This window comes from Cydia amplana, chromosome 5 (genome assembly GCF_948474715.1).
Source record: "Cydia amplana chromosome 5, ilCydAmpl1.1, whole genome shotgun sequence".
NCBI lineage: Eukaryota > Metazoa > Arthropoda > Insecta > Lepidoptera > Tortricidae > Cydia > Cydia amplana.
Genome location: NC_086073.1, coordinates 10,696,313 through 10,708,796, shown reverse-complemented (window position 1 = coordinate 10,708,796; position 12,484 = coordinate 10,696,313). Strand labels below are relative to the sequence as shown.

Here is a 12,484-nt window from a genome sequence, read left to right as displayed (position 1 = left end):
CAGTCAATGTGACTGATGTGATGTGTGAGTTTGACGTGTGTGTGTGTGTGTGACTGACTGACTCCTCAACGCAGAGCCGCAACTAAAAAAGCTAGAAAGTTTCAATTTGCACATAAGGTTCTAACTTGTGAAGGTATAAAAAACAAGAAGTGGTTTTGAGAATTGAATAATTTTACGGTTTAGACTCACTTGTTTTAAGTCACTCGCGCGACATGTTTTTTGACTTTATGGTGCACAATAAAAATCCCTATTAATATCTATGCGAAATTCGCTTTTGTGCGGGACGCGCGGTAGATAATCCCATGCAATCTCCGTCTCCAAGGATTTGTACGAGTATGTTTGATACCTAACTAATGTAACATTTAACCTACCTACATCTGAGACATTTGTTTTGACTGTGAACTTGTTCCTTGTATACACAATATTTGTAACTATGTCAAATCGTGTACATGTTTACGACACGTTACGACATAAAGTGGGCAAATATGAATGAGTAGCGTGACTTTGTTTTTTTTCTTTTAAACACTTGTCTCTTGTCGGGTCTGTAAGTACTAGAATTCAAATAAATAGTAACAATTCATTTTCGAAGTAAAATGTTGAAAATAAATCAGCGTTACGGGTAGAAGCGCAGTAGACTCTACCGTTCGCCTCGGAACCAAACAACAACAAATACAACTGTAACCGTTCGACTCGATATTGGTTACTCGGCTCGGGCTCGAACAAAATAAATTCAAAAACAAGCGCACAGACCAATTTGTTCGCTTTGCCGGTTGAAAAGTTATAGGTCACATAAAATAAAGATAAGACTTTATAGCAGCTCGTTCAATGTTTAATTCTAGATTTCCACATAGCTGAGGGCACTGAGGGTAATGGTGAAAATTTATATATCACGCGTACTCAGTAGTTGTGGTGATGGACAACCATGAAAAACGTTGTATATGTAAAGCATGCCAGAGCTCGGAAAAACTTGCGATAAGCCGGCACGCCTTCACTGCACATTTAAATAGAGGCACTTTATTATTAGTTGGTTTCTGTGAACATGTTTTTCTTCTCTAGCGTGTCGTAAATATGCTATGCTAAACACTGGCTGCATTATTTATACCAAGGAACTATGTTGCCCGGAAAGTTCGTTTGCCGCATTACGTGTTTGTTTAAAACTGTAGGTAATTGCTCTATAAAACTATTTTTACTTTTTATTGTTCGTAGCACAGTTCCCTCGGATTTCAAAATAACTTATACACAAAATTATACCATAATATTATTATTTTGTTGTTTTTTTAAACAAGTTTGGGTTTATCTAAATTTAAAAACGTAAATTGCAAGAAACACCCCGCAAGCTTTCGGTAAAACAAGAAAGTTTTAAATTAACTTAATTTTCTCTGGAGATGTTTACTTTTCATTGTTGCAAACAGTACGACAAGACCTCGAAAGAGTGAAAAGTTGATGTAAACATCTCCCCCCCTCGCGCTAATATTGAAACCCGATCAAACAAAATTTCCCAAAATTTAACCAGGATCGTAGTAGTAAGCAGGGATGTTGCGAATATCCGCATCCGCATCCGCAACCGCGAAACTTCCGCATCTGCATCCGCATCCGCATAAAATCGATGCGGATTTAATGCGGATGCGGATGTGGAACAGGTCGGTACAGGAACGTCTTAGCATCGGCGTAAAGATCGGTTTTCCTAGGATATCGGTGCCGTCATATAGCGGCCGTCTCTATATACTAAATAACACGGCTAAATATGGATGTCGTAGTATTTGTATGGAGACGGCCGCTATATGACGGTACCGCTTTCGGAGGAAACCAAAGCTTAAGTGCTAGACTGCTAGGTAATTTAGTCATTAGCCAATAAACCTATTAGAAATTAGCAGTCAAGGTTGAGTCGGACTTAATGTACGGAACCCTTGGAACGCGAGTCCGACTCGCACTTGGCCGGTTTTTAGGGTTCCGTAGCCAAATGGCAGAAAACAGAACCCTTATAGATTCGTCATGTCTGTCTGTCTGTCCGTCTGTCTGTCCGTCCGTATGTCACAGCCACTTTTCTCCGAAACTATAAGAACTATACTGTTGAAACTTGGTAAGTAGATGTATTCTGTGAACCGCATTAAGATTTTCACACAAAAATAGAAAAAAAACAATAATTTTTTGGGGTTCCCCATACTTCGAACTGAAACTCAAAAATTTTTTTTTCATCAACCCCATACGTGTGGGATATCTATGGATAGGTCTTCAAAAATGATATTGAGGTTTCTAATATCATTTTTTTCTAAACTGAATAGTTTGCGCGAGAGACACTTCCAAAGTGGTAAAATGTGTGTCCCCCCCCTGTAACTTCTAAAATAAGAGAATGATAAAACTAAAAAAAGTATACGATGTATATTACCATGTAAACTTCCACCGAAAATTGGTTTGAACGAGATCTAGTAAGTAGTTTTTTTTTAATACGTCATAAATCGCCTAAATACGGAACCCTTCATGGGCGAGTCCGACTCGCACTTGGCCGCTTTTTTGAAATAAAAATTACTAAAATGTAATATTTGACGTTTTTTATGTACCTATCTTGACATCCGCATCCGCATCCGCGGATGTGAGCCTTCAAAAATCCGCATCCGCATCCGCATCCGCGGATGTCAATAAATCGGCATCCGCAACATCCCTGGTAGTAAGTTGTCCAGCAATAAGTGGAATCTGAACCGTTGCGAGGGTTTCAAGTTTCAAGACACGAGAGGTGAATAAACTTTGCTACTGAGTATAAAGCCAATATCATTGATTAACACACGAAAATACTAGCGGTAAAACAACAAATATGATCTAAATAAATTAAAAAAGAAATCGCTTAAATTCTGTCGAGCTAACGTGAAGAAACAACTCAATAAGAATCAAATCACTTTGCACCCTAGCTATTAGAGGGTAACATAATTTTAGAGTTTTCCGAGTGGATTCAATAGTAGTTTATGCAACAGTGATATAATAAGGGTTCTTAAAATTCAAGGGTCGAAATTACAAAACGAGACGTAGTCGAGTTTTGTAAAAAAAGACCCGAGAATTTTAAGAACCAATTATGAGCTGTTGCATACATTACTTTTTCTATGACAGCTGCAGCAAAAAAAAAAAAAAAAAAAAAAAAAAAAAAAAAAAAAAAAAAAAAAAAAAAAAAAAAAAGAGTTATTATTTAAAAAAAATTGAGTTATTATTTAAAAAAAAAAAAGAGTTATTATTGTAAATGAAAACATACCTCTTTCAATCAAGATGATCGGAACTTGTATCTTTAAAAAAAATAAAGCAGTTGTATTATACTCATAAGATGACTGCTAGCAGTCATCTTATGAGCCTATAGACAAAGCATTCAAATGACATTGCTTTAGATATCACTGTCAGTCATTTAATTGACACATTTAAGTGCTGGAGTAGAAAAAAAAGTTAAAAGTACCTATTTACATCTATAATACAATACGTAATGGGGTCGGTTCGGGTGTTGTGAATCTATTCTAAAGTGGTTTTATTTTGCTTTCATTGTACTTTTGTGCCTGTATGTGCGGTCAGACAAGGCGTTTCCAAGTTGTAAAATCAGTTTTTGTATGATAATAAAAAAGGACGCGGAGTTGTATGGAAATTCTGGGAAATTCACACTTTTCTCTCTGTTAGTACTGAAGTAATCTCAAGCTTATTCAATAAATACCTTTAAAATATATTATCATAATTTGTGCTTTCCGAGAACATTTAGTTTAACAATTTGTTAGGTATAAAATATATCTACCTAAATCATTATAGTTGTGCCTGATACCATCCCGTCCCGTTATCAGTTCCTGGGCCAATAAAATTGGAACAATTAAACAATATTAAATCAGTCCAAACGTCTCCAAAAAAATTATCAAGACGTTTAAATAACCGACCTTTTGAGAACATAATTTGGAAGGTTAAAAATGCTGGACGCTTGAGTATTATTTATCTAGAACGTCTACATTATAATACATAGTTAGGTATAATGTAAAATATTTCAGAAAGCCGAGTTCATTGAAAACCATAATCACATGATTCGGTCGCGTAAATATTAATTATCTTGAAATAGCGATTCGGATCTGACAAAAAATGTCTACTGAACAAAGAAGGAGCGGAAGATCTAGACACTAACATGAACTGGAAACCGCACATCCAGAAACTGTCAACAAAGCTGTCCTCCTTTTTATACGCACTACAACACATCAAACGGGCGACCGACTTCCAAACTAACATGTAACACCTCTGGAGTTGCAGGCGTCTATAGGCTACGGTGACTGCTTACCATCAGGCGGCCCGTATGCTTGTTTGCCACCGATGTGGTATAAAAAAAAACTGCCGTCTCTGTATACTATGCATACGCGTATTCAAGAATGACTTACGGTCTCGTTTTATGGGGGAATAGCACTGACATGGATAAGATCTTCATTCTCCAAAAAAGATGTGTTAGAATATTAACAAACACTGATCAAATGGAGAAGAAACTCCAAATACTTACTCTACCGTCAATGTACATCCTGGAATCATGTAAATTTGTTAGGAAACATCCAGAGTTGTTTACTCCGACAGCACCAAAAATCAAAAGGAACAATCGAAACTTAAATAAACTTCTATTACCCCTCTCAACACTAAAAATAGTTGCATCCAGCCCTCACTATATGCTTATTAAAATATACAACCACCTACCGAACTCCCTAAAAAATATTGAAAAACTGCCGATGTTTAATAAACGCTTGAAAACATTTTTAGCCAGCAAATGTTACTATAATACTAATGAATTTTTTAGCGATAAACATGATTAACAATGTTAATTTATATGCATGTTAGTCTTAAGTATGTTGCTGTGCCCTTGCAGGATGTCACATATAAACCCACCTACTCATAAGCTCCACCTAATAATGTGTAATGTGATATGCAATAAACATTTTGAAGTTTGAATTTTGAAGATAACCACATATAAATTAATAAGTAGATTACCTTTTCCATTTAGGCAAGCGAGCTACTTGATGACGGTTTTTTCTAACAGAATGCAGATTAGGAAATGAGTAAATGACTACAAAAACTGATTTCGTTGGCTGTGACAAATTAACGCCGGAAATATCAGATTTTTTCCTTACAAAGCGTCACGTCTGGTTATTACAATATTTGCATCATTTTTCAAGAGCCCGTGTCAAAGATAATTGGTTGGCAGTGGAATGGCGTGATGTAACGGAGTGTTGGGGCCCGATTCGGATTTTGAACTAGATATCTATTAGACATTACCAAGATACGACAACGATTTTTTTCAGATCTAGCCTGTCAAATTTGACATTTCCGAGATTCTGGAGATACTCCTGAACGATCTCCACAATGTCTAAAACGTCTCGGTTTGTATTTTTAGATCTCAAAACGATTTTGAAACGATCCTACTACGATAATTTAACGTAAAAGTGACATTGATTGCCCGAATTGAGCTGCAAAAGATATCTAGTTGAAATCTAAACTACCAGGTATCTAGTACATATCGTATTGTTTTCTTCTCTAGAACGGATCTTATTTTCCGAATACCGCGGTTGGTCGGCGAAGGCTCGGCGCGCCCTAGAGCGACTGAAGGGCTCCGCCGCCGTCTTCAGTACTCGTATCGGCAAGCTGAGGCGCGGACGCCACCCGCGATATTTGGCCCGTGTGCTGCTATACCACGTTACGTGTCTATGAGGCTCTGCTCTATACGAGTTTGTGAAAAATTAAGTGGTACAGGGTGCTCGTTTTAATAAATACTTTCAAATATTATAAAGGAAACTTTCCTGGAAAAGTTATGTTGAAGTTTCTGTGAAATAAAAGTTCATAGGTGAGTTTAAACTTTTTAATATCTTAACTTTGGCGCCCAGACACAACTTTGGGAACAAATCAAATAATTTTATTAAATATTTTGATTTGTGTTTTTTAATCCGAATCCGGCCTTCGCCACTGGAGCTACGTCACTTTTTCTTTAATATACCTATGACATCTATTTCAGTTTATAATTTGGTGCCCAGCTTTGAATAAATGATTTATTATTAGAATGTATTCACTCGGGAACATTTAATGGATAATAATAAGTTAAAAAAAGTTACTGATAGTATTCCCGACGAGGGTGGGCCTACCGCGCCGCTGAACATGTAGTTTGCTAGTGCGAAATATAATATAAATTAATTACTTATATATTATACAAAAATAATTACTTATGTAATGTAGGTAACATTTAAAAAAGACAATTTAATTAGAATTCAAGTATATCATTTTGTTTTTACAGTACTCATGGTGCTATTTTACCGCACTAGTGCGATAATAAGCTCATTACGCAACTATGTCGAAACATTTAAGGGCCATAAATGTGAAACATTTATAACGAATCAATTTGGTTTCACCGCTCTAAAAAAAAATTTCTAACTCAAGTTCAATGAGATTGCATTGCTACCTTCAGTGTCTATCACCAGGTGTCCCCCAACATTGAATATTAATTAATTAGATCCAGCATCCTCGGCACCATGCCAAAGGGGCCCAATTTCTTAGATTTATATTAATTTTATTTAGTAATAGTTTTTAGTTTTAATTTAGTTTTATTTAGATTAGATCATAATATTGTGTTGTCACCAGTATTACAAACGTAAGTTAATATTTGTACCTAGGTATGCAGCCAAATCAGACATCAGAAGGCCTACCGCGATGTCCGCGAACCACGTTCGACGGTGTGCCTACCTGCTGTCACACTTTCGTACGAATTTACAAGTGCGACAGAGAGGATACACGTCGAACGTGGTTCGCAGTAGGCCCTCAGAAACTAGCAGGCCAATCCGAACGTACACTGATATCACAATAACATCTACCTGATGTCGTTAATTATTTATAGGGATGTAACGATACATGATTTTACCGATACGATACCGATACCGATATTTAAAGTAAATAATCGGCGATACCGATACCGATATCGATAGCCTGGTAGTTAGTTAATAATTAAAATAAATAAATAATTATATCCTTTATATGTATAAAACATACTTATGTTTAATAGACACTCGATTTTAAGAAGTCTAAAAAACTGTAAAATAAAAATAAAGAAAAATATATTCCCATTAGCAAAATAGCACGATTATAGCAGCTTCACTGTTACGTTGAGTAAGTAATATAATATATCGTAGTAAAACTTACGTAAGTTTTACACATCAAGTTAAAATTGAGGTTAAGGATATTCTTTCCCAATAAAATACCTTACTGTGGGTTGTTTACATTTTGTTATGATATCGGGAGTATTTAAATCGGCGATGCCGATATATCGGCCTGCCGATATCGGTATCGGTATCGTTACATCCCTATTTACTTATTCAAAATACAAAACGAACTCAATTAAACTATTATATTATAATATTAAAACTAAAGTATGTAAACTTAAAAATAATATTAAATGTAGCAAAATAAGAAAATATAAAACCTAAAAAATATACCCAATTAACGGATGTCATTCAGTTATCGTGAATTTAGCTCATACTTGTCCATACATGTATTGGCGCGGGCGAGACGAATCCAATATCATTCTGATGTCAGTGTACGTTCGAATTGGCCTGCGGGTCAAATATTAACAGCAAGTAAGCTAAGCGCGCTAACACAAGTTAAAGAAAAACATCGTGAAGCCAATTCAAACTTACATTTTGATGTCAAAATGATAACTAAATGACGTAATTTTGTTATCATTGGCCCGCGCAGACGCACTCACGCCAATACATGTACCTACGGACAAGTACGAGCGAAAACACGCGCGAATTAAAACAAAATGACATCATTTAGACATAATTTTGACTTCAAAGTGTAAGTTTGAATTAGCCTACGAATTGATTGATTCCCAAAGCTCCAGGCCACAAATAAGTCATTAATGCAAATAAGTTAAATTAATAGGGTTTTGCCACTTAATAAAACAGAAGCATACAAGTGAAGAACAGTGTAGACAGAATATACCTACATAACTATATGGATTATGATGTTTACTGAGCATATCTCACCGAGAACATATCTTTTATTTGACGTATCTTAAAGTTCGAATATGGCTGTAAGTATAATTAGTTTTTGTTTAGTTTTCTTTAGCGGCGCTGGGCACTTTTTGAGGTGGGGAAAAATGATAAACTCGAGAATTTAAATCAATAAAGAAAAACTCAATGACATTACATGAAAAAGGTTCTAATATCTTGTACGGGCTGAAATACGAGGATCTCACAGTTACATCTTGATGAACTCGCTAATAAAAGTGAACTCTAGTACTGGTGAATAAAACTCAAAATATCATGACCATATATTTAGATGCGAGGTCTGCAAGGTAACTTTACAATTTCTATTCGAATTTCGGAACTAAAGTTTTTCATTAGAAAGGAGGATGGGTCAATTATATATATATGTTAGTAGTGCATAGTGCTGCAGACATTTTGGACTAGTCATTGAGTTTTCACTTACTGTCGGCACTCCCGGAGTGCAACCCGTTGTTTTTTTTGGAATGTATATTGTATACCTACCTAGCAACATGCGACACAAATATTTGACGAAGTGTTTTACATACATCACAAAGGGTTGCTTCCGCAGCGACGGAAGTTCGTTTCGATTCGGATGCAGACGCACGGCCATAATAGGGTAATTTCCGGCTGTCAAATAAAATTGTTTCGAATTAACAATGAACCGAAATAAAGCGTAAATTCAATAAACCAAAATTACTCTATATTTTGTAAAGCGCAAGCTTACACTCTATTTCAAAAAATATTTTCCTATTCGAAACGCCGAAAAGGGAAACGTTGGGATTTATTTTTTATTACGTGTATACGCGATATAATCCCATAGTTTTATTTCATCCACCGCTCACTTTCAGTTATCAATTGTTATTGGTTATTGCCCTAGTGCGACCTAAAGCGCCGTTAGAAAAATACTAAACAGAAATAAATTCTATTGTACAGGAAAGTTTCAAATGGTAAAATCGGAGTTATATTAATCTACTTAACAGTTTTTTACTCGTGATAAGTTCAAGAATACGTGGTTTGATTGTGTTATCAGGCCCACCCTTTAGAAATATTAAGACGATAACTTACGATACATTGTATGCCTAAAATCTGAGGGGCTACCGCGAAAACCGTTTTTCGCAAATTGCGGGGATCTTTCTCTTTTACTCCAATGAAGGCGTAATTAGAGTGACAGAGAAAAATGCCCGCATTTTGCGAACTTCTATTTTTGCGGTTATAGCCCTGAGCCATATTTCTTAGTGACCTCTAAGTATATTTTAACCTTTGTTAAAAGAGAAATAATGAAACGACCTTCGCTTATTTTCACAGACATCGGGTTTGTGGTCCAGTTAGATTATGAAAAATATTAAAGTTTGGTTACCTATATTTAGAAAGCTTTACTTAATTTATTTATACCACGTCAGTGATAGATAATACTAGTAATACAATCCGTCTGATGTTAAGTGATTATTATAGCGTGTGGCAGCTTGTTATGGATAGCTCAGTGAAATAAAAGCTTGTATATTCCTACATATCTGGAGATAGTATTAACGATTTTGGAATTAGTTGTAGGTATAGAGATCTTGCTAAGGTATACAAAGCCGAATGAGAAGCCGCTCGAAGGCTTGCTAATTGTGTTTGCATAGTTTGGATTGCTATCTTTTAATTTGCACGGTTTAAGTGCAGATCGCTTAAAACGTAGAATCTTAGAGCCATATTAATTCTGTTAAATTAGTAAAGTTAAGTTTGTAGCCATAATGGCTCCTCTACACGAGGGGCCATCATACTAGCCCACTAAGATCACCCGATCGGAACGGTGATTATTGTCGTTGATCACTTGGCGCGCGGACGCATCAGTCCAGGAGCAGTATTAGGTACGTTTCGTACCATTTGTGTTGTTTTGAAAAGAATGTGTCTTGCCGAGTTTGTTGCCCGTCCCATTGGGATACCCTCCCATAGGGTAGGGTTGAATCCGGCATAGCTTTAACGTTCATAAGCGCATTGTAATATGCCTAGGTACTTTAATAGAGATTTGAACGGTTTAATTAATGTGATCCTGTTATTTTAATTCAAACCAATTGCACCCAAAGAATGATACATTATTTTCATCATTTAGTATTAAACATCTTCTTATTTTCTTATTTTTCTTTTTGAGATACCGATACGTACGAATAGGCCTCTTGGATTCGAAGTATTCGAACTCGGTCCTTCCAGCTTCATAGCCAAGGTCACTGCCGACTAGGCTAAGCTAAGAGACAGTTTGTGATTGTTTGTGATTGTATATTTAGTATTTTAAGATTTTTAAATTATCCTATAATAGTGCAGAAAGTGATACGTTACTGCACTAGAGCATTTTACTTTTAAAGTACGATTATTTTAATTTATTTACGATAAGCAATTGAAATTTGGTTTTAAAATGTTTTTTTTTGTTATATACAATTTCCATTCTTATATTTAATTCCCCGTCCCATAAATACCGATACTTTTACCTGAATTGGTATTTGAAAGTAGGTATCTACCCTCAAGAAATGCTATAAAAAATACTTAAGTCATGTTTAAAAAATAAACACATATGTATTTTACTTTTCACCTCAGCAGCTCGAACAAGGGTACTTTGCTACTTAAAAACAGTGAGCAAAATCGCATTTTGCTCACTGGGTGTGACAAAATGAGCAAAATGCGATTTTGCTCACTCAGTGAGCAAAATGCGATTTTGCTCACTGTTTTTAAGTAGCAAAGTACCCTTGTTCGAGCTGCTGAGGTGAAAACTTAATTGTTGGTATATCTTAAGAAAACATGAGTGAATAGGTAAGTGATGAAGAAGGAATACATTTTTCGGGTTCTCTAATATGTTCTCACTGCTGAGGTGAAAAGTTTTGTGAACTACACGAGATCAAAGTTAGCACGTTAGTTAGCTCGTGCGCTTTTGAGTCCCTTACTACGCTCAAGATTCTAAATTAGTATAGAATCTTTCGCTTGCACGGGACTCAAAATAAGCACTCGAAGAAATATCAAATCTCTTGTTGTACAAATAACTATTCCTCGTATTCGAAATGAAAAGTAGAGTGTTTAATCGGGTGATGAAAGGCATCATTACATTCCTTGATTAACAATCTAGGTACTATAAATGCTCTTGAGTCCTTTCACAAACATTTTCTCCTCAAGAGCAGAGCTAATGCCTTCCGGAAAAATAGGAGCACCCAGTAAGCATAAGGGTAACATTCCATTTCTGACCGCAGCTGCACTACTGGTACTGAACGCGTCGCTGTCACTGTCAATTTCCATAGTAATATGAACAGTAGTGCAGCTGCGGTTGGAAATGGACTGTCACCTTAATGTTACCCTTCCATTTCTGACCGCAGCTGCACTAGGTACTGGTACTGAACGCGTCGCTGTTAGGCCCGTCTCTCACGAGACTATTCAAAAGCTACGCGACTGAGATGCAAACCATGATCGCCTACTGGTATGCTACTGGTATTTCCATAGTAAAATAAACAGTAGTGCAGCTGCGGTTGGAAATGGACTGTCACCTGGGGCCTTATTCGACATGCCACTTTTGACGTCGCATGTTGAAGTTCATTTGAATCTGAACAATCATGGGTTGTCGAATAGGTAAAGATCATTATCTGTCAGTGAATCTCATGTAAACAAATCATTTCATCGCTAGACTTGTTTGTCTATTGGTATGGCCGCCATGTTTGGATTTATGACATTTAAAAGGGGATTCTATGGCATAGAGTAAACTGCATTTCTATTTTCTATAGTTTTTTGATTCCTCTACTCGACGCAAGATGGAGTTAACAGTCAAATTTCGATCTTGGCGTTATAAAAATAAACCGCAAGAACATGACATGCAGTTGCGTTGGTGTAGATCTATCATGAAAACGAATATATGACAATTGTCCAGAATTAAAAAAAACTTGACAATAAACATACAGCAATACATATACCACTAAATGTCAAAAAGAAAACAGATTTAGTATAATTACTAGGTAACAAATTATATATAAAGTTTAAATTTTAAACCAATCGTCGTGGGTCCTAACCCCGGCTCTTAGCAATGAACTTCTTGTAACTTGTGTGAAAAATATCATTTGATATTACACCAATTACTTTATGGTGAAGTAAAATATCATGAGTCATGAGAAAGACGGAGTAGCCAGTAGCCACAATAAGCTATATTTTTGTCCTCTGGGTTAGATGGCAGTGAAATAGGGAGAGATAGTGAAGAATGCGGCAAAATAAGCATTTATTGTGTTGTTAGTAGTTAGTAGACTAGTTTTTTTTTCTAAAAATGAAAATTGACGCAACAGCAAGCTCATAGCCCCCTATGAGCCAGTCAGGTGCAGGCTTAAGGGCTAATCCCGGGGGAAGCGGAGCGTCGGCGACTAGCTGGTGCATCTGCTTATTAACCTCTTCTCACTTTTACCTCAGGTCCTTTGATTAATAAATTAAGGTAAAATTCGTAAGAACTAGTGCCTGTGTCATAT

General features: G+C 36.2%; 2 long non-coding RNA genes across 2 annotated transcripts in view; one reads left to right on the top strand and one right to left on the bottom strand.

Annotated features, from left to right (window-relative positions):
• The window catches only part of LOC134648015 (uncharacterized), a 200,760-nt gene that overhangs the window by 134,226 nt on the left and 54,050 nt on the right, over positions 1-12,484 (top strand). The gene's annotated exons all lie outside the window — the stretch shown is intronic.
• Positions 2,389-12,484, bottom strand: part of LOC134648019 (uncharacterized) — a 188,134-nt gene continuing 178,038 nt past the window's right edge. The window contains exon 3 of the long non-coding RNA XR_010096875.1: positions 2,389-2,460. This is a non-coding gene — a long non-coding RNA (uncharacterized LOC134648019). The remainder of the gene's footprint in view (positions 2,461-12,484) is intronic.